This window comes from Salmo trutta, chromosome 13 (genome assembly GCF_901001165.1).
Source record: "Salmo trutta chromosome 13, fSalTru1.1, whole genome shotgun sequence".
NCBI classification, from domain to species: domain Eukaryota; kingdom Metazoa; phylum Chordata; class Actinopteri; order Salmoniformes; family Salmonidae; genus Salmo; species Salmo trutta.
This window is the reverse complement of record NC_042969.1, coordinates 3,511,912-3,537,040: the sequence shown is the minus strand read 5'-3', so window position 1 is coordinate 3,537,040 and position 25,129 is coordinate 3,511,912.

Genomic DNA, 25,129 nt, shown 5'->3' with positions numbered 1-25,129 from the left:
AGTTGGACCACCACGAGCCAGAACAGCTTCAATGCACCTTGGTAGGCTTGGGCAGTATGCCATATATACTGTATACTGGGGTATTTGAAAATAGCCACGGGATGGTTTTCAATACTGTCAATACCTTTGAAACTATTTATTTGACATTTTTTTATAAATGTGAATGTTTGTAGCTACTTTTTAAGTAAATACCTGCAGATTGCATTTTCTATTTCACCTGTCACATGAAACACAAGAGACGGGTGCCTTGTGAGTAACTCACTGCAGAACACACCAGGGGGCCATACTTGCAAACATTTAACTGTAAACAGTTACCAGACGCTCTTATTCAAAGTGACTTTCAGTAGTGAATGCATACATTTTCATACTGATCCCCCGTGGGACTCAAACCCACGTCACTGGTGTTGCAAGCGCCATGCTCTACCAACTGAGCCACACTGGACCCATTTTCTCTGGCTCAAAATGTTTATCAGCCAGTTAAAATCATCAATTTACTTGCAGGTGACAAAACACGAAATTGTAGCTCGTCCAATCAGATACCATGGCACATGTTAGCCCTATGCTAACCTCAACAGGTGGCAGTGATTATATCCTGGAACTAATTCTTCATCAGATAATTACACATGTTGACATAGATGGATGTGAACAAACACTTTTCCATAAGAGCGTTTATCATTCTACAGTACACCTGTCAATCAACTGATCAATGCATACTACTGCACGTTGTAGACATATTAATAAGGTGTTAACACAAGATCAGTCTGTGCTTTCAGGGTGTGTTCATTGTCATAGTGACAACTGCAAATAATACTTAAGAAAGTATTCACACCCTTGACTTTTTACACATTTTGTAGTGTTACAGCCTGAATTTAAAATGGATTCAAGTGAGATTGTTTGTCATTGGCCTAAACACAATACCCCATAATGTTGAAGTGGAATTATGTTTTTAGAAATGTATACAAACTAATAAAAAAATGTAAGCTGAAATAAGTATTCAACCCCTTTGTTATGGCAAGCCTAAAATAAGTTCAAGAGTAAACAATTGTTAAACAAGTCACATAATACTGTGTGCAATAAAAACTCTGTGTACTATAATAGTGTTGAACATGATTTTTGAATGACTACCTCATCTCTGTACCCCACACATACAATTATCTGTAAGGTCCCTCAGTCAAGCAGTGAATTTCAAACACAGAATCAACCACAAAGACCAGGGAGGTTTGCTAATGCCTCTCAAAGAAGGACACCTATTGAATATCCCTTTGAGCATACTCCCAGTCACTACAAATATACAGGTGTCCTTCCAAACTCAGTTGCCAGAGAGAAAGGAAACCACTCAAGGATTTCACCATGAGGCCAATGGTGACTTTAAAACAGTTACAATGGCTGTGATAGGAGAAAACAGAGGATGGATCAACAACATTGTAGTTGCTCCACAATGCTAACCTAAATGACAGAGTGAAAAGAAGGATGTCTGTATAGAATAAAAATATTGCAAAACATGCATCCTGTTTGCTGTAAGGCACTATAGTAAAACTGCAAACAAAATGAGGCAAAGAAAATAACTTTATGTCCTGAATAAAAACATTCTGTTTGGGGCAAATCCAACACAACAAATCACTGAGTACCACTCTTCACATGTTCAAGCATGGTGGTGGCTGCATCATGTTATGGGTATGTTTGTCATCGGCAAGGACTAGGGAGTTTTTTGGGATAAAAATAAACAGTATAGAGCTAATCACAGGCAAAATCCTAGAGGAAAACCTGGTTCAAAGAGAGACGCTGGGAGACAAGATCACCTTTCAGCAGGACTATAACCTGAAACAAATATACACTGGAGTTACTTACCAAGACGACATTGAATGGTCCTGAGTGGTCTAGTTACAGTTTTGACTTAAATCGACTTGAAAATCTATGGAAAGACTTGAAAAGGGCTGACTAGCAATGATCAACAACCAACTTGACAGAGCTTGAAGAATTTTAAAATAATAATGTGCAAATATTGTACAATCCAGGTGTGCAAAGCTCTTAGAGACTTATCCAGAAAGATTTACAGCTGTAATCGCTGCCAAAGGTGATATTAATTTGTAGTGACTCAGGTGTGTGAATACTTAAGTAGGTACAAAAAAAAAAAGAAAATGTATGCACTCAAAATGTATGTAAGTCGCTCTGGACAAGAGCATCTGCTAAATCATGATGATCTTAGGCTTGTGTGCGGTTGCTCGGCGATGAAAACCCATTCCATGAAGCTCCCGACGAAGAGTTCTTGTGCTGACGTTGCTTCCAGAGGCAGTTTAGAACTTGGTAGTGAGTGTTGCAACCGAGGACAGATGATTTCAGCACTCGGCGGTTCCGTTCTGTGAGCTTGTGTGGCCTACCACTTCACGGCTGAGCTGTTGTTGCTCCTAGATGTTTCCACTTCACAATAGGAGGGCAGAAATTTTACCAACTAACTTGTTGGAAAGGTGGCATTCTATGACGGTGCCACATTGAAAGTCAATGAGCTCATCAGTAAAGCCATTCTACTGCCAATGTTTGTCTATTGCATGGCTGTGTGCTCAATTGTATCCACCTGTCAGCAATGGGGGTTGGTGAAATAGCCAAGTCCACTTATTTGAAGGGGTATTTCATATAATTTTGTCCAAGAACAAAAATCTAAAAACATGTTTTCACTTTGTCATTATGGGGTATTGTATGTAGATGGGTGAGAAAAAAATCAACAACAACAAAATGTGGAATAAGTCAAGGGGTATGAATACTTTTTAAAATGAATAATAATATAAACACTTGCATTTAAATGGAGCAATTTAACAGCAAACGCCATTTAGCCTGCGCATCTATTTTTGTGTTTGTTTTTTTAAGCAACTGAGATTCAGTTTGTAATGAAAAGCACTACATACATAAAATCTATTACTATTATTATTACTATTATTATTATTAATGGTTGTCAATTATTATTTGGATTTTTTTCACTGTGCTCATCCCTCTGTCTGCAACTATTTGCAATTCAATAGTGCAACAATGTTATCATAACCGACCAAAGTGATCATAGCACCAATGCACTTTATCTCCTCAACTTTAATTTGGCCTATGCTGTAGCCTTGTTTTATATACACCAATAAGCACGAGCAAGCCTGCTTCGTTCCTCAAATAGGCTATTAGGCATAGTATAATTTGTTTTAACAAAAATGTCCTATGGCTTTTATGACGCAAAATGTATGAATTCTGTTCAGTTTGCTCAGATCATTCCTAACAGTCTATGTAATATAGTACAGTATTGCGTCACACAAACAGCATAGCTTTTCCTGGGATTTCACGAGAAGAGGAATAGCCTACTACGCACTGGAATAGCTGGAAGAGGGAGGCTATAGCCTATGTGTAGCTGTAGTAAGACGCTACTAGCTATATATTGGGGAATTCACAAGCAATATATTAGGGCTAGAAATATTAACAGATTATGAAATTGCAGACCTCCTCCAGGCTGCACTCTGCGGGCACGCAAAGTTCCACTAGGCTATTGAATAGACCAACGTTTAAGAAAATGACTACCTAAAAAAAACGACCTAAGGCAACAACACAGTGCAATGAGGAATGTATTATTGTTATCAAGTGAGTACACAATTAAGGTCTATAGGCTGTGAACTGCAGTGATGAAGGCTAATTTGAGTAACCGCTCAAATATCCTGTTTTGTTTCATGCCGAAATAACTGCATACAGCCTAGGCCTCATTATGCAACCATTTGGAATAGTTATGGGTCTATTCTCAACAGTTTTTAAGATCTAGAAAGGTACATTAGCAGACCACTTATATGGTGTGTTTTGTAGTAGTAGTAGTAGGTTATTGGTTCCTCACAGTCATAGACTGAATTGGAAACCAATTTACGACCATAACATCAATAATACTGTATATACACAGTGTACTAAATATGTTCTTTCCATGACACAGATTGACTTGTTGAATCCATGTGAAAGCTATGATCCCTTATTGATGTCACTTGTTAAATCCACTTTAATCAGTGTAAATAAACAGGAGGAGACAGGTTAAAGAAGGATTTTTAAGCCTTGAGACAATTGAGACATGGCTTGTGTATGTGTGCCATTCAGAGGGTGAATGGGCAAAACAAAATATTGAAGTGCCTTGGAACAGGGTATGGTAGTAGGTGCCAGGGACACTGGTATGAGTGTGTCAAGAACTGCAATGCTGCTGATGTTTTTCACGCTCAACAGTTTTCCGTGTGTATCAAGAATGGTCTACCATCCAAAGGACATCCAGCCAACTTGACACAACTATGGGAAGCATTGGAGTCAACATGAGCTAGCATCCCTGTGGAGCACTTTCGACACCATGTAGAGTCGATGCCCCAACAAATTGAGGCTGTTCTGAGGGCAAAGGGGAACTGCAACTCAATATTAGGAAGGTGTTCCTAATGTTCTGTATACTCAGTGTAATTATCAAATAGTAAAATCTTAAACTAACAAGACACTTAATATAATAAAATGTTAAAATATGCAATATATACAGTTGAAGTCAGAAGTTTACATACACCTTAGCAAAATGCATATAAATTAATTTTTCACAATTCCTGACGTTTAATCCTACTAAATATTCCCTGTTTTAGGTCAGTTAGGATCACCACTTTGTTTTAAGAATGTGAAATGTCAGAATAATAGTAGAGAGAATTATTTATTTCAGCTTTTATTTCTTTCATCACATTCCCAGTGGGTCAGAAGTTTACATACACTCAATTACTATTTGGTAGCATTGCCTTTAAATTGTTTAACTTGGGTCAAATGTTTCGGGTAGCCTTCCACAAGCTTCCCACAATAAGTTGGGTGAATTTTGGCCCATTTCTCATGACAGAGCTGGTGTAACGGAGTCAGGTTTGTAGGCCTCGTTGCTCGCACACGCTTTTTCAGTTCTGCCCACACATTTTCTATGGGATTGAGGTCAGGGCTTTGTGATGGCCACTCCAACACCTTGACTTTGTTGTCCTTAAGCTATTTTGCAACAACTTCGGAAGTATGCTTGGGGTCATTGTCCATTTGGAAGACCCATTTGCAACCAAGCTTTTTTTTCACCTTTATTTAACCAGGTAAGCTAGTTGAGAACAAGTTCTCATTTATAACTGCAACCTGGCCAAGATAAAGCAAAGCAGTGCGACAGAAACAACAACACATAGTTACACATGGAATAAACAAGCGTACAGTCAATAACACAATATAAAAAAAGAAAGTCTACATACAGTGTGTGCAAATAGCATGAGGTGGTAAGGCAATGAATAGGCCATAGTAGCAAAGTAATTACAATTTAGCAGATTAACACTGGAGTGATAGATGAGCAGATGATGGTGTGTAAGTAGTGATACTGGTGTGCAAAAGAGCAGCAAAGTAAATAAAAACAATATGGGGATGAGGTAGGTAGATTGAGTGGGCTATTTACAGATGGACTATGTACAGCTGCAGCGATCGGTTCGCTGCTCAGATAGCTGATGTTTAAAGTTAGTGATGGAAATGTAAGTCTCCAGCTTCAGCGATTTTTGTAATTCGTTTCAGTCACTGGCAGCAGAGAACTGGAAGGAAAGGTGGCCAAAGGAGGTGTTGGCTTTGGGGATGACCAGTGAGATATACCTGCTGGAGCGCGTGCTACGGGTGGGTGTTGTTATCGTGACCAGTGAGCTGAGATAAGGCGGAGCTTTACCTAGCATAGACTTATAGATGACCTGGAGCCAGTGGGTCTGGCGACGAATATGTAGCAAGGGCCAGCCGACTAGAGCATACAGGTCGCAGTGGTGGGTGGTATAAGGCGCTTTGGTAACAAAACGGGTGGCACTGTGATAGACTACATCCAATTTGCTGAGTAGAGTATTGGAAGCTATTTTGTAGATGACATCGCTGAAGTCGAGGATCGGTAGGTTCCTGACTGATGTCTTGAGATGTTGCTTCAATATATCCACATCAGTTTCCTCCCTCATGATGCCATATATTTTGTGAAGTGCACCAGTCTCTCCTGCAGCAAAGCACTCCCACAACATGATGTTGCCACCCCCGTGCTTCACGGTTGGGATGGTGTTCTTCGGCTTGCAATCCTCCCCCTTTTTCCTCCAAACATAATGATAGTCATTATGGCCAAACAGTTCTATTTTTGTTTCATCAGACCAGAGGACATTTCTCCAAAAAGTACGATCTTTGTCCCCATGTGCAGTTGCAAACCGTAGTCTGGCTTTTTTATGGCGCTTTTGGAGCAGTGGCTTCTTCCTTGCTGAGCGGCCTTTCAGGTTATGTCGATATTACACAATTTTCTTTTTTCATAAAGCATTCGTGTACATTACACAAATTCAATTTTTTTGTGGCTAACGTTACCTAAGCTAGCTAGGTGGCTAACGTTAGTCAGGCTTGGCGTAAAGGTTAGGGTTATGGGTTAGGTTTAAGGGTTAAGGTTAGTGTTAGGGTTAGGTAACATGCTAGCTAAGTAGTTAAAGGGTTAAGGTTAGGGGAAGGATTAGCTAACATGCTAAGTAGTTGCAAAGTAGCTAGAAAGTAGTTGCAAAGTTGCCAATTAGCTGAAGTTGTCCGTGATGAGATTCAAACACACAACCTTTGGGTTGCTAGATGCCTACGCATCCTCCCCAACCAACCTCCCATTTATTGTTTCTGTCTAATGTAACCTGTTTGAAATGCACTCTATACAAAATAGTGTACTATACACAGATTTAAAAAAAACGTTTTAGTGTGCAAGTCCATGGGACTATTTCATGCCTCACGCCCATTGACAGGATCTTTTTGATGACAGTAGTGTGGTTATCCCTGTCAAATGCTTCACTGAAATCTGTGGCTATGAATGAACATACTGAGCTTGGTTTTTCTGAGTCTTTGGAGAGACTCTCAACAAGGTTAAAACTTCTTAAGGTTAGGGGGCAGTATTCGGAAGTTTGGATGAATGACGTGCCCAAAGTAAACTGTTACTCAGGCCCAGAAGCTAGGATATGCATAGAATTGGTAGTATTGGATAGAAAACACTCTACATTTTCCAAAACTGTTAAAATAATGTCTGTGAGTATACCGGAATGATATAGCAGGCAAAAACCCGAGGAGAATCCATCCGGAATTATTTTTTTGGAGGTGACACCATTTAAAATGCCTGTCTATGGGGAAATCAATGGAATACCTCCCAGATTGCAGTTCCTAGGGCTTCCAGTAGATGTCAACAGTCTTTAGAAAGCGTTTCAGGCTTGTTTTTTGAAAAATTTGCTAGAATTTGTAGTTTTTCTAAGTGGCTCCCATTTTAGCTGTAGTGTTGTGGTGCGCGTCGGTGAGGACGCACACTTCGTTATTTATCTCCGGTAATGAACATACTATTCTTTTTCTTAAATTGTATCTTTTATTTACATATTAGGGTACCTGAGGATTGATTAGAAACATTCTTTGACTTCTTTGGACGAAGTTTATTGGTAACTTTCGGGATTCATTTGTATGAATTTTGAACGAGGGAAACCGGTGGATTACTGAGCCAACTAAACTGACTTTTTTGGGATATAAAGAAGGACTTTATCGAACAAAAGGACAATTTGTCATGTAGCTGGGACCCTTGTGATTGCAACCAGAGGAAGATCGTCAAAGGTAAGTGATTTATTTTATCACTATTTCTGGCTTTTGTGACGCCTCTGCTTGGTTGGAAAATGTATGTAATGCTTTTATATGCAGGGCGCTGTCCTCAGATAATCGCATGGTGTGCTTTCGCCGTAAAGCCTTTTTGAAATCTGACAAAGCGGCTGGATTAAGAACAAGTTAAGCTTTTAAACGATGTAAGACACTTGTATTTTCATGAACGTTTAATATTACGAATTTTGTATTTTGAATTTCGCGCTTTGCAAATTCACCGGATGTTGTCCAGGTGGGACGCTACCATCCCATCTAGCCCAAAGTTAACAAGGGCACCTGCCTTTTAGACTTCTAAACTGTCTGGGATCAAAAGAGATGTCCTTGAGTATCAAAGCCTTCAAGAATCTTTGCAAACTGGTATATCAGAGATTGGTCTTAGTTGTTCTATATGGACAGCTGGGTAGGGATGACCACTGCTTCTTTCCACTGCTTAGGGGATTAGGTCCAGGCCGAGTGCTTTGCAGACCTTAATCGCTTGGAGAATTGTGTAGACATCCCAGACTGTGAGGGTGGGAATCTGGTGGGGGAAGGGAGGAAAGTTGGGAGCTTTGTCAAGTCAAATGGAAGCAAGGCAGATGAGATCACAGCAAAGCATCTGTTGATGTTGGCAGTTGTAGAACTGTCCTCAGTTTCAACCCCTGGTACAGGGCTTCCGAGTGGCACAGTGGTCTAAGGCACTGCATCTCAGTGCTAGAGGCGTCACTACAGATCCTGGTTTGATTGCAGGGGTGATTGGGAGTCCCATAGGGTGGCGCCCAGTGTCGTCTGGGTTAGGGTTTGGCCAGGGTAGGCCGTCATTGTAAATAAGAATTTGTTTTTAACTGACTTGCCTAGTTAAATAAAAAATAAATACACTAATAACTCTGTCCACGTTCTTTACATTTGCCATGGCCATCACCTCTTGATGCCAGTGCTTGGGGTTTACAGTCTTCAGCCTAGCAACATTTTCAGTGTAGTAACTCGTCTTAGCTGAAGCCAGGGCCCTTTGTGTTTTGTTTTGGTAGAATTTCCATACTTGTGTGTTCTGTTTAAAAAAATACTTTTGTCTCAACCTGATTAGGCGCTTGATACCTAGGGAGACCGAAGGTTTGTCACTAGGGTGCACTCTGACTGTTTTTAGTAGGAAAGAGGTCTCTACAGCACTGGTGAGTGTCTGGTAGAAGGTATCTGCTTTTGTGAATGTGTCTCTTGCCTCATAGGCTTCAGACCAAGATTAGGACGTGGCTCATTTGCCAAAGTTAAACATGAAGGGATCTAATCTGTTTCTTAACCACTTTGTTCTCTGATCTTCCTTCTTTGGGTCACCATAGCACAGAATTGTGGTCACTGCATCCTATGGGTGGGAGGATGGAGGGGCACTTGTAAGTCACTCGTGTTTGTTATGATCATGGATGGTGTTTTATCTAGGAAGGCATTGCCTCTAGTGCTGTCCATTACAACCTGTGTCAGGTTGTTACCTCTATACAGTTCAGGCAAATCAAATCTGTTGAAGTCACCAAGCAGAACAGTACCAATGCCTGAGTATTTCGTGCGTAGATCATCTGCGGTAGTTAGGAGGTGGTTGGCAGGATGTATCGGTGATAAGATACCATAGGAAAATATGGGATTGTTTTAACACCATGTGCTGTCTCGCTCCCCATTCCAACTCCCCGCCTGTTTTTCATGCTGTAGCCTATTTTACATTCAGCAAGCAAGTGCACGCATGCATCTCTCCTCCATTAGGCTATTAGTAAAGAAAAATAAGTCAAAACAAGTGTCTGGTTTTTCCTGGGATTTACAGTATTCTTACAGATTTTCTTACCGATTTCCCAGTTCCGAGTTTCCAGTTGTTTTGAACGCAGCAGAAGTCATGCTGGATTGACAGCATGACCAATGTTGTCAAGATTTTCTGGCCTATGGTGTTGCATGTGAATGTTTATCCTTTTAAGCTTGGAAAATAAACTCTTAAACCCAGATTTGGACCACACACCTACTCCACTGAATAGCAGGCTAGTGATTGCTTTGCTACGCTTGCAGTTAGCCACTGATTCCTTCCAAACATTTGACATTTTTACATTTTAGTCATTTAGCAGACGCTCTTATCCAGAGCGACTTACAGTAGTGAATACATACATTTCATGCATTTTTTGGACCACTCATTGTTGAATTTGCGATTTCCAACTTGTTGTGTAATGTTTATGTCCAATGGCCGATGAGCACCGATACATTTATCTATAATGTCTCTTCATATAACAAGGATTGAAAAGGATTTGCCAGTAGATTGTCGACTTGATTCATGATGAAAGTATGATGTTGACATGATCAGTCCAATCAAAGCTACGGTAGATATTACTTGATTTGATGTCATTTTATCTGTGGCCAATGACCTTGAGACTTCTTGGATTGGCACTTCTAATATATCGTATATATCTTAATCGTAAATATCTTAATCTCACTTTCTATCTACGAACTAAATATACTTTCCTGCAACCTGCCTCACCCAATGTGGTACGGATCTGCTATCTAGCTACTAGTCTTTGTTAGCCACGGCTAGTGGTCCACGCCTTTTTTCCCCGTCATCAGCCAGACTTAGCTCGGACAAAACCTGCCAGTCTGCACAGCACGATATCAACCCAGAGCACATCGGACTCCTTCTCTCTACCACATCACCGGATTCCTACCGCTCTGGATCAATACTCCGGATCATCGCAGCTAGCTAGCTTCAAACGAGTGGCTACTGTTAGCTAACGCCTCTGTCCTGAAGCAAGCAGCAGCTAGCCTTGAGCTAGCCTCGAGCTAGGCCCATATAACATCAAATTCTAGGGCTACAATACCTCCTTTGCCAATTGGCCTGGACCCTTTATTGTCGACACGGAGCCCCGCCGATCCAGCACGACTGGACTGCCGACGTGATCGCCTGATGTGGTCTCAACAGGCTATTCTGTTACGATGTCGACGAAGAACCAGCTGCTAGCCCCGGCCTGCTAGCTTTTCAGAACGCTGGATCCCCTGCTCGCCTAGCGTAGTAGTGATGACCGAACAGCACCCTGACTCACCTATTGCTGCTCTTTTGACCCTATGATCACTTGGCTACACAGCTGATGCCCCCTGGACTGTTTCAATAACATGGTACCTCATTTTGTTTACCTGTCGGCCCCAGCCTCGAACTCAGGTCCTGTATGTACCTAACTGACCCACTCTGCCCATTCATCGCCATTTACCCGTTGCTGTCTTAGCTCTCCTGATCAACACATATGATTGCTTTATGCCTCTCTCTAATGTCAATATGCCTTGTCTACTGCTGTCTTGGCTAGTTTTTACTGTTTTATTTCACTGTAGAGCCTTCAGTCCTGCTCAAAATGCCTAAAGTCTTTGAAAGCCAAGTTAACAAACAGATCACCGACCATTTCGAATCCCACCGTATCTTCTCCAATATGCAATCTGGTTTCCGAGCTGGTCAAGGGTGCACCTCTGCCACGCTAAAGGTCCTAAACAATATCATAACCACCATTGATAAAAGACAATACTATGCAGCCATATTCATCGACCTGGACAAAGCTTTCGTCTCTGTCATTCACCGGATTCTTATCGGCAGACTCAACAGCCTTGGTTTCTCAAATGATTGCCTCACCTGGTTCACCAACTACTTCTAAGACAGAGTTCAGTATGTCAAATCGGAGGGCCTGTCATCCGAACCTCTGGCAGTCTCTATGGGGGTGCCACAGCGATCAATTCTCGGGCCGACTCTTTCTCTGTAGACATCAATGATGTCACTGTTGCTGCTGGTGATTCTCTGATCCACCTCTACGCAGACAACACCATTCTGTATGCTTCTGGCCCTTCTTTGGACACAGTGTTATCTAACCTCCAGACGAGCTTCAATGCCATACAACACTCCTTCCGTGGCCTCCAACTGCTCTTAAATGCAAGCGAAACTAAATGCATGCTCTTCAACCGATCGCTGCCCGCACCGGCCGCCCGTTTAGCATCACTATTCTGGACGGTTCTGACTAAGAATATGTGGACAACTACAAATAGCTAGGTTTCTGGTTAGACTGTAAACTCTCCTTCCAGACTCATATTGAGCATCTCCAATCCAAAATTAAATCTAGAATCGGCGTCCTATTTCGCAACAAAGCATCCTTCACTCATGATGCCAAACATACTCTTGTAAATCTGACTATCCTACTGATGTTTGACTTCGGCGATGTCATTTACAAAATAGCCTCCAACACTCTACTCAGCAAATTGGATGTAGTCTATCACAGTGTCATCCGTTTTGTCACCAAAGCCCCATATACTACCGACCACAGCGACCTGTATGCTCTCGTTGGCTGGCCCTCGTTTCATATTCGTCCCCAAACCCACTGGCTCCAGGTCATCTATAAGTCTCTGCTAGGTAAAGCCCCGCCTTATCTCAGCTCACTGGTCACCATAGCAGCACCCACCCGTAGCACGCGCTCCAACAGCTATATTTCACTGGTCACCCCCAAAGCCAACTCCTCCTTTGGCCGCCTCTCCTTCCAGTTCTCTGCTGCCAATGACTGGAACGAATTGCAAAAATCACTGAAAATGGAGACATATCGGGCATTTGATTTCCATAGGTGGGTCTATTTTCTCACAGGACCTCCTATGTGTGCACAGATTTTTTTTAATCGGTGTAATAGTATAGACCATAGTTAACTCGTGAGTTTCAAGTTTGGGGAAGCTTACAATTTATTGTACCACTTCTACCGATCTGCGTGCCAGTTATTAATATTTATATATGCACATTTTTGCAGAATAGTTTCATTTCAATAATAATGTTTTTGTTTCTCATAATCATTGTCACGTGGTTAATCAAAAAAATCGGAAGTAAAATTATGAAATACAAAATGTAAAATTCAACCATGGCAAGAGCACTAGCCTCTGCCATGTGGCCACATTGAGACACTGTGATTCATTGGCGGCGAAAGAAATGATAGCATATGTAACCGATGTGAAATGGCTAGCTAGTTAGCGGTGGTGCGCGCTAATAGCGTTTCAATCGGTGATGTCACTCGCTCTGAGACCTGAAGTAGTTGTTCCCCTTGCTCTGCAAGGGCTGTGGCTTTTGTGGCGCGATGGGTAATGATGTTTCGTGGGTGTCAGTTGTTGATGTGTGCAGAGGGTCCCTGGTTCAAGCCCAGGTTGGGGCGAGGAGAGGGACGGAAGCTATACTGTTACACATAGAACTCAGAGATAGCCTATAGGCTAATGCAGCAGTAAGCCTCAACTAAGTAATATACATATGCCTAAAGCCGACAAATAAAACAGTAGAAAATATCCTGATGACAATTCCGGTTCTTTCAATCACATTAATCTCTCTTTTCTGCCTGTCTGCCTTCCTTTCTTTCTGTCTTGACTTGAGCTATTGCTAGTGAAGTTCAACATTGTATCAAATCATCACAAGGTCCAGCCTGACGCTTTCGCTAACAAACTCAACTAGCCTATTCCGGGCCCTCAAAGTTTCCTGCGCCAGTGAGCTCGAGGCAGAAAGCAGTTTTTATGACGTTTCCACTGGATATATGGGCTCATCAGATCATGATATTCTGCTCTTTCACACCGAGGCTTGGGGATTATTTAGGCCGGGAGTGTTGGAAAGCTTTTTTAAATACTGAGGAACTATCATCCGCAATGGATGTGAAAAAAAACGAGTGGTGAGTTTAGGCAATCAGAAATAAAACACTGCCAAATGCGCACTTTCCTACATATGCATGCATTCTGGATGTGCACCATATCTTCGCAAACAACACCCCTCCCTTCTTTTTGATGCAACATTTTCAGTTATACTCAAGACACAATATCTTCACAAATATTTTAGACGCTTTTCACTGACAGCTGCACCTAAATCAGCTAGACCTATTTCCACGCGCGCTACCCAAATTGTGGGCTTCCCAAACACACCTTTAATTTTAAACAAACCACAGCTGTTTCATAAGTCATGCTCCCTCGTGAAGTATTTAGAATCATTTTATTTAGACAGGAGTAATTATATAATTTTGGCTTAACGTCAATTTATTTTAGGCCAATCCAGCATCCTAACAGTGCAGTGTGCACCCGACAACCTTCCTTTCCAATTCGCAAGAGGCTGAAACCAGAGATCTGTATATAAATGAAGAAATGCTCATGTCTCCGCCCTCACAATGGGAGTCTTTGTCCCAAAGGCGGGAAGGCAAGCGACAAGCTTAGGTTGTTGGGCCAGTAACCGAAAGGTTGCTGGATTGAATCCCAGAGCTGTAACGCCCTGGCCATAGAGAGGGGTTTTTGTTCTTTATTTTGGTTAGTCCAGGGTGTTACATTGGGTGGGCGTTCTATGTGCATTTTTCTATGTTGGTTTGTTTCATTGATTTTGGCCGTGTGGCTTCCAATCAGGCATAGCTGTAGAGTGTTGTTGCTGATTGGGAGTCACACATAAGTGCCTGTTTTTCCGTTGGGGTTTTGTGGGTACTTGTTTCTGTTAGTGTTTTGCACCTGACAGGACTGTTTGGCTGTCGGTTTTCTTATTTTTGTATAGTGTTCTTTTGTCTATTAAATATTCAATGATGAACACTAACTCCGCTGCACCTTGGTCTACTCTCTCTCACGACAGCCGTTACAAGAGCTGACAAGGTAAAAATCTGTCGTTCTGCCCCTGGACAAGGCAGTTAACCCACTGTTCCCCGGTAGGCCGTTATTGTAAATAAGAATTTGTTCATAACTGACTTGAATTTAAATAAAAGTTTAAAAAATAAATAGATAGGTCTGCATATTGTTCCTATAGAAACGCATTGGGCTTATACTGGACAGATTTTGGCGAGAGTGAGCCCCCTCGCTTTGCCTCTTCCTCTCTGCTGAAGTGTACTGTAAATCACCGGAGTAAGCAAGCGAAAAAGCGGCCCTCTATATTTGATGCTGTCTGGCCAGAAATAGAATCAGGGCAGGAAGAGGAAAAACTGTCAGCATCAGATACATGGTCTACACATTCTGAGACCAAGGGGAGCTGTTTCACTGTCTAGACAGCATCAGACACATGGTCTACACATTCTCAGACAAAGGGGAGCTGTTTCACTGTCCAGACAGCATCAGACAAATGGTCTACACATTCTGAGACAGAGAGGTGCTGTTTCACTGTCCAGACAGCATCAGATACATGGTCTACACATTCTGAGACAGAGGGGAGCTGTTTCACTGTCCAGACAGCATCAGATACATGGTCTACACATTCTGAGACAGAGAGGTGCTGTTTCACTGTCCAGACGGCATCAGACAAGTGGTCTACACATTCTGAGACAGACAGGGGGCGCTCTTTCACTGTCCAGACAGCATCAGATACATGGTCTACACATTCTGAGACAGAAGGGAGCTGTTTCACTGTCCAGACAGCATCAGATACATGGTCTACACATTCTGAGACAGAAGGGCGTTCTTTCACTGTCCAGACAGCATCAGATACATGGTCTACACATTCTGAGACAGAGAGGAGCTTTTTCACTGTCCAGACAGCATCAGATACATGGTCTACACATTCTGAGACAGAAGGCGCTGTTTCACTGTCCAGACAGCATCAGATACATGGTCTACACATTCTGAGACAGAGAGGAGCTTTTTCACTGTCCAGAAAGCATCAGATAGATGGTCTACACATTCTGAGACAGACAGGGGGCGCTGTTTCACTGTCCAGACAGCATCAGATACATGGTCTACACATTCTGAGATAGAGGGGAGCTGTTTCACTGTCCAGACAGCATCAGATAGATGGTCTACACATTCTGAGACAGACAGGGGGCGCTGTTTCACTCGCTCCGATGCTTTGACTGAGATTGATGTGTCTTTCTGTCGGCTTGAGTCTCGGTCAAATGAATTATCAATATTTCCATATTTTATTTGTTCGGTCAAGGAGGTACGGTAGGGCGGTCCAGGCTCCCTAGGCCCGCCCATAACGCCGGCCCTGTATTTCGGTTGTGGGGAAAAGTCGATGCAAAACATTGTTGAATTCAAACGTTCTGCTGACAGGTCCACAACAATTTGCCATTGTTTTCTCTTTCTGAAACTTACACAGTACTTTGCCAGATACAGCATAAATCACTGCAAAATATCTAAACAACTGGATTTAAAGCCAGACTAAATTAGTAACACAAAAGATACATCTCCTTCAAATGTTTATATTTGGTTGCGTTGACAACCAAACACAATTCATTATCACTTTTGCAATACAGTGAATAATCTATTAACTTGGTCGACAAGTTAAAGCTACAATATGTAATTTTTTGGGCGACCTGACCAAATTCACATAGAAATGTTTGTTACAGATTGAAAGCAAGTCTAAGAAGCAGGAGATCTGTTCTATGCGCACTATTTCTATGCTTCCTGTTCTTAAGTTTTATTTTTGCATCTTTTACTTTCGGTTTTGTAAATATTTTTCACAGTGGTTCAGATGGTACAATGATTCTCTACACTATACTTGCTTCTTTTTTTCTCACATATACTGAAATTAGCCTAACTATTCAAATTTTATCAACCAGGAAATGGTGAACTGAACTGCGTAGTGCATTTTTAACAAATTATGTTGGATTCGTTTCTCCAACTAAACCATTTTTTTTATTAAAGAATAGGATTAAGCCAGTGGCTCAGATGAAACTATCCAAGCATTAGCTAGACTACTTCTCTTTTAAATGTTGATATTTGGTTGAGTTGTCAACCAAAGACAATTCAATATTACTTTTGTAATACAGTAAATAGCCTAAAGTTAAAGCTATTTTACAAACTAATGTAACAGTATTTATTTAACCTAAAATGAGTAACACATCCATGGAAACATTTTGAGGTTACTATAACTATAAATGTTTTCTAATGTAATCATAGAATGTGTGCATGTTCAAGATTGCGTACAAAGGTTTCAGGTCTGTGTAGATCTTCGCAATGCTATAATAATCTGTACAGAATCTCGAACAGCATTGATCACTTGCACTATGTACTTTTAAGTAATCTCAACTTCAATCCAGGTCATTTGGTTGTGCTATTAGATTAAGCATAGTGATAAAACATTAAGTTGTTGTATAAATACAAAATATCTGTATTCCCATTTGAACTTTGTGCTTTTAAATGTTTGATGTGATAACCCATTTAGATGCAACTTATCCAAAAATCTGACCATGTTTTTCCATTGGAATTTGGTTGTGCTTTTCGATGGTTGAAGCATAGTGATAACACATTTGAATTCAACAAACTTCTGGCTGTCTTTTTGAGAGGGTGAATAAAGGTTGAAATCTCATTGAAATATTATACATTTCCATGTTGAACTTATTGTGCAGTATACCAGCACGTTGAACTGATTCACCAGCATACCAGCATAAACTGGTCACCAGCAAACCAGCATCAAAGTCTCCAAAACGTAACAAAGGCTGGTCACCAGCAAAACCAACACTAGTCACCACCATATGCTGGTCTATGCTGGGGTTTTTTCAGCAGGGTTTGGGACCTCAGTCACGTATAGAGGGTACAGTCAGTTCCCCTGCCACCAGTCTCTGACCAGAGTAAACAGCTACTAGCCACTATGGGGTCATTCACTTCCACAAACCCCCCTTTGTTTGCAGATTACAAATCAAACCGTTTCCCTTAGATTGCATCTAACTGTAGCTGGATCTTGGCATTGCTTCTTTAACACAGTTTTCTCTCCCCTCAAAATGTCGATAGCCCCCCCAAAAAACATCTTAAGTGTTCAAGATAAATGGCAGCATGATTACCTTCCATTTGAAATCAACACACAATGATTTGGTCTGCATTGTAGTACAATTCGGATGTGATTGCATTGTACCGCGATGGAAAAATACAACCTCTTAAAACCTATTTTTACGTGCGAAATAAAGCGTCCACCCGTTTCCAACATCTTGAAGGCATTACAGATTTCAGCACTGACTAGTGAAATAACTCTTCCCTTACTATACTACACAATACATACTTTTGGGTGCTTCAGATGAGTATGAGGAATATCTCTTCCTTTCATTGTGTTGAAAAGGTGCTCTTCAATCTAGCCAGGAGCCCAACAGAAAGCAGATTGTGCAGACAGATAGGGGGGGAGTGATAATGTGTGCTGTAAATCAGGCTGAGATCTACAGATAAAGCTAGAGTAACACCTTGTCATAATATAGCTACATCTCCCACTGGTGCAAAGACAGATCATGTGCCACATAGCATTGACTAGAACGCTTTACATCAATATTTAACTTTTTGAATAGATGTCACATACTTCCCATTGTGGCTTAATCTTAGAATTGAGAAAAAAAAACAAAATTCAAAGTTGTAGGGTGTTGTAGGATGCTGGAGTGTTGACAAACATTGCTTGAGATATGATTAGGCAGTACTTTTCCTATGAAAATACAATAGGGAAGCTGGAATGGCCTCACCAGAAAGACACCAACCAATGGCCTGGACACAGGCCTGAGAAACTCCCATGACTGGAATGCAGGAAGGATGACACTAGTGTCTGGTCAGGGGTGGATACAGAGTCCAGGGTGCAGTCGTCTATCACTCTGTGCACTAATGGATGAGCAGGCAGGCTTTGAGGCAGGCCAAAGAAATAGAAGGATTAGGAGGAGGTCGGGAGGGGTCAGGCGGGATGGACGCTAGACTACCCCCCCCCCCCCCCCCCCCCCCCGCGCGCTCATGCTCCACACAATCTGAGGCGGGGAAACTTTTACCTAATCAGCAGGTGGTCCCCTCACTGCGCATGTAAACATATAAACATACAAAAGACATAAACACACATATACTTTTGAAGTGGGAAGTTTACATGCACCTTTGTCAAATACATTCAAACTCAGTTTTTCACAATTCCTGACATTTAATCCTAGTAAAAATTCCCTGTTTTAGGTCAGTTAGGATCACCACTTTATTTTAAGAATGTGAAATGTCAGAATAATAGTAGAGAGAATTATTTATTTCAGTTTTTATTTCTTTCATCACATTCCCAGTGGGTCAGAAGTTTACATACACTCAATTAGTATTTGGTAGCATTGCCTTTAAGTTGTTTAACTTTGGTCAAACGTTTCGGGTAGCCTTCCACAAGCTTCCCACAATAAGTTGGGGGAATTTTGGCCCATTCCTCCTGACAGAGCTGGTGTAACTGAGTCAGGTTTGTAGGCTTCCTTGCTCGCACACACTTTTACAGTTCTGCCCACAAATTTTCTATAGGATTGAGGTCAGGGCTTTGTGATGGCCACTCCAGGACCTTGACTTTGTTGTCCTTAAGCCAGTTTGCCACAACTTCGGAAGTATGCTTGGGGTCATTGTCTATTTGGAAGACCCATTTGTGACCAAGCTTTAACTTCCTGACTGATGTCTTGAGATGTTGCTTCAATATACCCACATAATTTTCCTCCCTCATGATGCCATCTATTTTGTGAATTGCACCAGTCCCTCCTGCAGCAAAGCACCCCCACAACATGATGCTGCCACCCCCGTGCTTCACGGTTGGGATGGTGCTCTTCACTTTGCAAGCCTCCCCCTTTCTCCCCTTAACATAATGATGGTCATTATGGACAAACAGTTCTGTTTTTGTTTCATCAGACCAGAGGACATTTCTCCAAAAAGTACGATCTTTGTCCCCATGTGCAAATGCAAACCGTAGTCTGGCTTTTTTTATGGCGTTTTTGGAGCAGTGGCTTCTTCCTTGCTGAGCGGCCTATCAGGTTATGACGATATAGGGCTCGTTTTACTGTGGATATATATACCTTTGTACCTGTTTCCTCCAGCATCTTCACAAGGTCCTTTGCTGTTGTTCTGGAATTGATTTGCACTTTTCGAACCAAAGTACGTTCATCTCTAGGAGACAGAACGCGTCTCCTTCCTGAGCGGTATGACGGCTGCGTGGTCCCATGGTGTTTATACTTGCATACTCTTGTTTGTACAGATGAACGTGGTACCTTAAGGCATTTGGAAATTGCTCCCAAGTATGAACCAGACTTGTGGAGATCTACAATTTCTTGGCTGATTTCTTTAGATTTTCCCATGATGTCAAGAAAAGAGGCACTGAGTTTGAAGGTAGGCCTTGAAATACATCCACAGGAACACCTCCAATTGATTAAAATGATGTCAATTAGCCTAACAAAAGCTTCTAAAGCCATGACATCATTTTCTGGAATTTTCCAAGCTGTTTAACGGCACAGTCATCTTAGTGTATGTTAACTTCTGACCTACTGTAATTGTGATACAGTGAATTATAAGTGAAATAATCTGTCTGTAAACAATTGTTGGAAAATGTTCTTGTGTCATGCACAAAGTAGATGTCCTAACCGACTTGCCAAAACTATAGTTTGTTAAATTTGTGGAGTGGTTGAAAAATGAGTTTTAATGACTCCAACCTAAGTGTATGTAAACTTCTGACTGGAAAAAAGTATTTGATCCCCAGCTGATTTTGTACGTTTGCCCACTGATAAATAAAGGATCAGACTATAATTTTAATGGTAGGTTTATTTGAACAGTGAGAGACAGAATAACAACAAACAAAAGACAGAAAAACGCATGTCAAAAATGTTATAAATTGATTTGCATTTTAATGAGGGAAATAAGTAAGTATTTGACCCCCTCTCAGTCAGAAAGATTTCTGGCTCCCCGGTGTCTTTTATACAGGTAACGAGCTGAGATTAGGAGCACACTCTTAAAGGGAGTGCTTCTACCGCAGCTTGTTACCTGTAAAAAAGACACATGTCCACAGAAGCAATCAATCAATCAGATTCCAAACTCTCCACCATGGCCAAGACCAAAGAGCTCTCCAAGGATGTCAAGGACATGATTGTAGATCTACACAAGGCTGGAATGGGCTACAAGGCCATCGCCAAGCAGCTTGGTGAGAAGGTGACAACAGTTGGTGCAATTATTCGCAAATGGAAGAAACACTAAAGAACTGTCAATCCCCCTCGGCCTGGGGCTCCATGCAAGATCTCACCTCGTGGGGTTGCAATGATCATGAGAACGGTGAGGAATCAGCCCAGAACTACACGGGAGGATCTTGTCAATGATCTCAAGGCAGCTGGGACCATTGTCACCAAGAAAACAATTGGTAACACACTACGCCGTGAAGGACTGAAATCCTGCAGCGCCCGCAAGGTCCCCCTGCTCAAGAATACATATACATGCCCGTCTGAAGTTTGCCAATGAAAATCTGAATGATTCAGAGGACAACTGGTGAAAGTGTTGTGGTCAGATGAGACCAAAATGGAGCTCTTTGGAATCAACTCAACTCGCCGTGATTGGAGGAGGAGGAATGCTGCCTATGACCTCAAGAACACCATCTCTACCGTCAAACATGGAGGTGGAAACATTATGCTTTGGGAGTGTTTTTCTGCTAAGGGGACAGGACAACTTCACTGCATAATTTGACGGGGCCATGTACTGTCAAATCTTGGGTGAGAACCTCCTTCCCTCAGCCAGGGCATTGAAAATGGGTCGTGGATGGGTATTCCAGCATGACAATGACCCAAAACACACGGCCAAGGCAACAAAGGAGTAGCTCAAGAAGAAGCACATTAAGGTCCTGGAGTGGCCTAGCCATTCTCCAGACCTTAATTCCATAGAAAATCTGTGGAGGGAGCTGAAGGTTCGAGTTGCCAAACGTCAGCCTCGAAACCTTAATGACTTGGAGAAGATCTGCAAAGAGGAGTGAGACAAAATCCCTCCTGAGATGTGTGCAAACCTGATGGCCAACTACAAGAAACATCTGACCTCTGTGATTGCCAACAAGGGTTTTGCCACCAAGTACTAAGTCATGTTTTGCAGAGGGGTCAAATACTTATTTCCCTCATTAAAATGCAAATCATTTTATAACATTTTTGACATGCGTTTTTCTGAATTTTTATGTTGTTATTCTGTCTCTCACTGTTCATATAAACCTACCATTAAAATTATAGACTTCATTTCTTTGTAAGTGGGCAAACGTACAAAATCAGCAGGGGATCAAATACTTTCCCCCCCCACTATATGTATATATATTTATATATATACCAGTGGCGGTCAGTGCCGTTTAAGATGAGGGAGGACAATTTGTTTTTCATGAGCAAGGCCTTATTTCTATTTAAGCATATTGGATGACTCTCATTCATATTCCATTCACCCAGTTCAATGTAACAGCGATAGGTTTAGGCTACTACATGATACTCAAATTTTCCCTATACCCATCATGAGGTTGCTACAATCTAGCCTATGAATGAAAGTTTACAGTGTAGGTGCACAAAGGTCGAGAGACAAATTTGAGGTGACAGACAAGTGGCACATGTAAAGACAGTGACATTCAAAACCGCCTTGCACACTCTTACCTACATCTAGCTGATATAGGGTGTAATCATTAGTCCAACAGTTGCAAACAAGAGTTTCTATTAGACAAGTTCAGGTATGTTTATCCCCCTTTTGTTCCGTTTGCTTCCGTCTAATAAATGTTTTTCAACAGAATCGGCAGAATGAGTACACCACTGATCACATGTAAACACAGTTCACTTTCATTGCAGCCACGTTGTATTTTTTATTGCATCTATGCGCTCTCCTCCTCTCACCTCTTCCCTTCGCTTGTGGACTTCAATGCACAACACATCAACTGTGTGTGACCAGGCAAAAAAATCATTCCAAGCCAAACCGCTGCACACAGCCTACGTCATTGTCACCATATTAGCTAAATTAATGTCATAGTCAGCATAGCTAATATAACTAACGCGTTAGTAAACCCGCTACAATCATGCAGTAACGTTAGTCACTAAGCAGTTACACCGGCGGGCCCTGGTGGCAATAAATTTGTAATACCAAAAGCTTACCTTGACTTGGAAGAGTTCCAGTATCTTGTTGGAAAGTCATAGCCAGTTAGCTAACATAGAATCCCTCTGTTTGAGCAAGGAGTTTTAGTAGGCTAAACTAGCTAGCTGCATTTGCTCTCTCTTTATTTCTCTCTTGATTCTCCTTCATTTTGGAAGAAATTAATTTGTTCAAAAACGTTCAACTATTGTCTTTCTCTCTCTTTGAGTCAACTACTCACCACATTTTATACACTGCAATGCTAGTTAGCTGTAGCTTATGCTTTCAGTACTAGATTAATTCTCTGATCCTTTGATTGAGTGGACGACATGTCAGTTCATGCTGCAAGAGCTCTGATAGGTTGGAGGACGTCCTCCGGAAGTTGTCATAATTACTGTATAAGTCTATGGAAGGGGGTGAAAACCATGAGCCTCCTAGGTTTTCTATTGAAGTCAATGTACCCAGAGAAGGACGGAAGCTAGCTGTCCTCACGCTACACCATGGTGCTACCCTACAGTGCTGTTGACGCTACTATAGACTTTCTTTGCAAAATATTGTGTTTTAATCAGTTATTTGGTGACGTGATTATATTTAGTATAGTTTTATTTAAAGGTTAACTTTTGAAATGTTTTACAATTAAAAATTTTATGAAATTCACTGAGGAGCATGATCCTCCCCTTCCTCCTCTGAGGAGCCTCCACTGATATGTACACACGCATTCACGCATGCACGCACGCAAGTGCACACACACATGTCGCATGCAGCCGCAGAAATGGAGATCCGCAGAAATGGAGATCCAACTGGGCTATGCTCCAATCAGCAGAATTAATGAAGAGGTATAATGTTTTATCGTCAAGGGGAGTTTGGGGCTCAGTGGAAACAAATGGGTAGAGACAGATTTCTCAAATCTGTCTTCAATAATGTAATGGACGCCGGGTTACGAGATAGAATAGTTATGGCAATTTGCAGAAATTTGTGGCATGGCTGAATTATTTTAGCAGACAAACCCATCACATGTACAAATGAATAATCTTAATTTGATCACTCATTTGTTGCTGAGAATGAAATGGAGATTTGCTTTTGATTTACAGAAATTCCCTGAAAACCCACAGTTAAATTAAAAGTATTGCACTTTTCATTTAGCTTACTTTTGGCCAGTTAATAGACTAACCACTGATCAAGCAACATTATGGATTTAACATTTCTGCAGGATTACTTTGCTGTGACAATATAGGTCAAATTAAGATCCTACATCTGAAATGAGTTACAGACTGTATAGACCATACTACTACATCCTCATTAATATTTACTCCATTCAACGTGCAAGGGGGAGATATGACGTTGGGATCCATTAGGGGGTATTTGGTGCAGGTGGTGTGTGTGTTTGTGCGCGTGCATGTACTGTATGATGACGAAGAACCTGTGAGAGGTTTTTGCTATTAAGTATTCATGGCTAGAAATGTTGCATTTGGAGATTTCTGGCGAGCACACACACCCCATGTCATCAGCAGCCTAAAATAACCCCAAAGAACCAGAAAAGAGCCTGGAATAATTTACAGATTTACGATCTTAATTTTGTCTGTTTTCTACAGCAGGAAAATGATCCTACAGCAACAGGAAATGTGAATTTTTGTAGGGGTTGATTCATTTTTCTTAAGGGAAGTTTTCTTAAACCTCTATACTACACGTAAACAAAAGTTATCTTGCAGCAGGGTGATCAAATTAAGATCCTACATCTGTAAGATGACATTGCAACAAAGTCAGACAGTGATAACCCTTTATCAAGGTTAACATGAGTGTTAAGTTATTGAGGTTAACACTGAGTCTTAGGGTGGCCACAGATTTTAAAAGAAGACTTATAATAAATACCAAAGAGAGTTATTCACCTCTGACGGAAAGTGGAACTATCGGAAAATTAGAAGGAGGGAATTCATGTACTTTGGAATTATCCTGTAAAACAAATCAGAATAGTGTCAGAATGTCATAAATTCTGCGGAATGAATTTCGAAGGGATTAGGCCTAGACTTGTTGGCTACGACCAGTACCGCAGAGAAAGACCTCTCCTGTAGTTTTTCTCCAGTAGTTTTCCTTTATTTGACACAGAGCAACCTGTCAGCTGATGTTGTTCTTTCTAACAAGCACTCTCTCTCTCTGCACTCTCTCTCTCTCTCGTTAAGACCGAGAGCTGCGACTCACTGTAACCAAGAGGCAGGATTTACAGTTGGAGCTGCTGGCATGTTTTTGCCAGGGCTTTGGGAGATAACATTGTTGACTTGGCGTGGGGTGATAGTGTCTTACTCCAATAGCCCATTGCTATGGACACTCCCAAGGAAGCCTGGTCATGCCTCCCCCACTCTCCCAGAGTGGCGTATTCCAAACTGCTAACGGAGTAGTAACTGCAGGTGTTACAGTTGAGGGGTAGACTGTCAGTACAGTGAGAGAGTGATTGTGTAATAAAGGAAGTCACTACTGCATTGTACAGTATATTGATACATAATAACAATACAGATGTAGGATCTTAATTTGAGCCAGTTTATTATAGCAGGAAAATAATCCTGCAGCAACAGGAAATGTGAATTATCAAATGGATTATAATGAATGGACATTTTTGTAAGGGTTGATACATTTGCAATAGGGCAAATCAAATCTGAACTTTTAAAGTGGAAATTAGAACCTTTAGAAGCCTTTTTAAAACTGAAATACACTACAAGTTTGC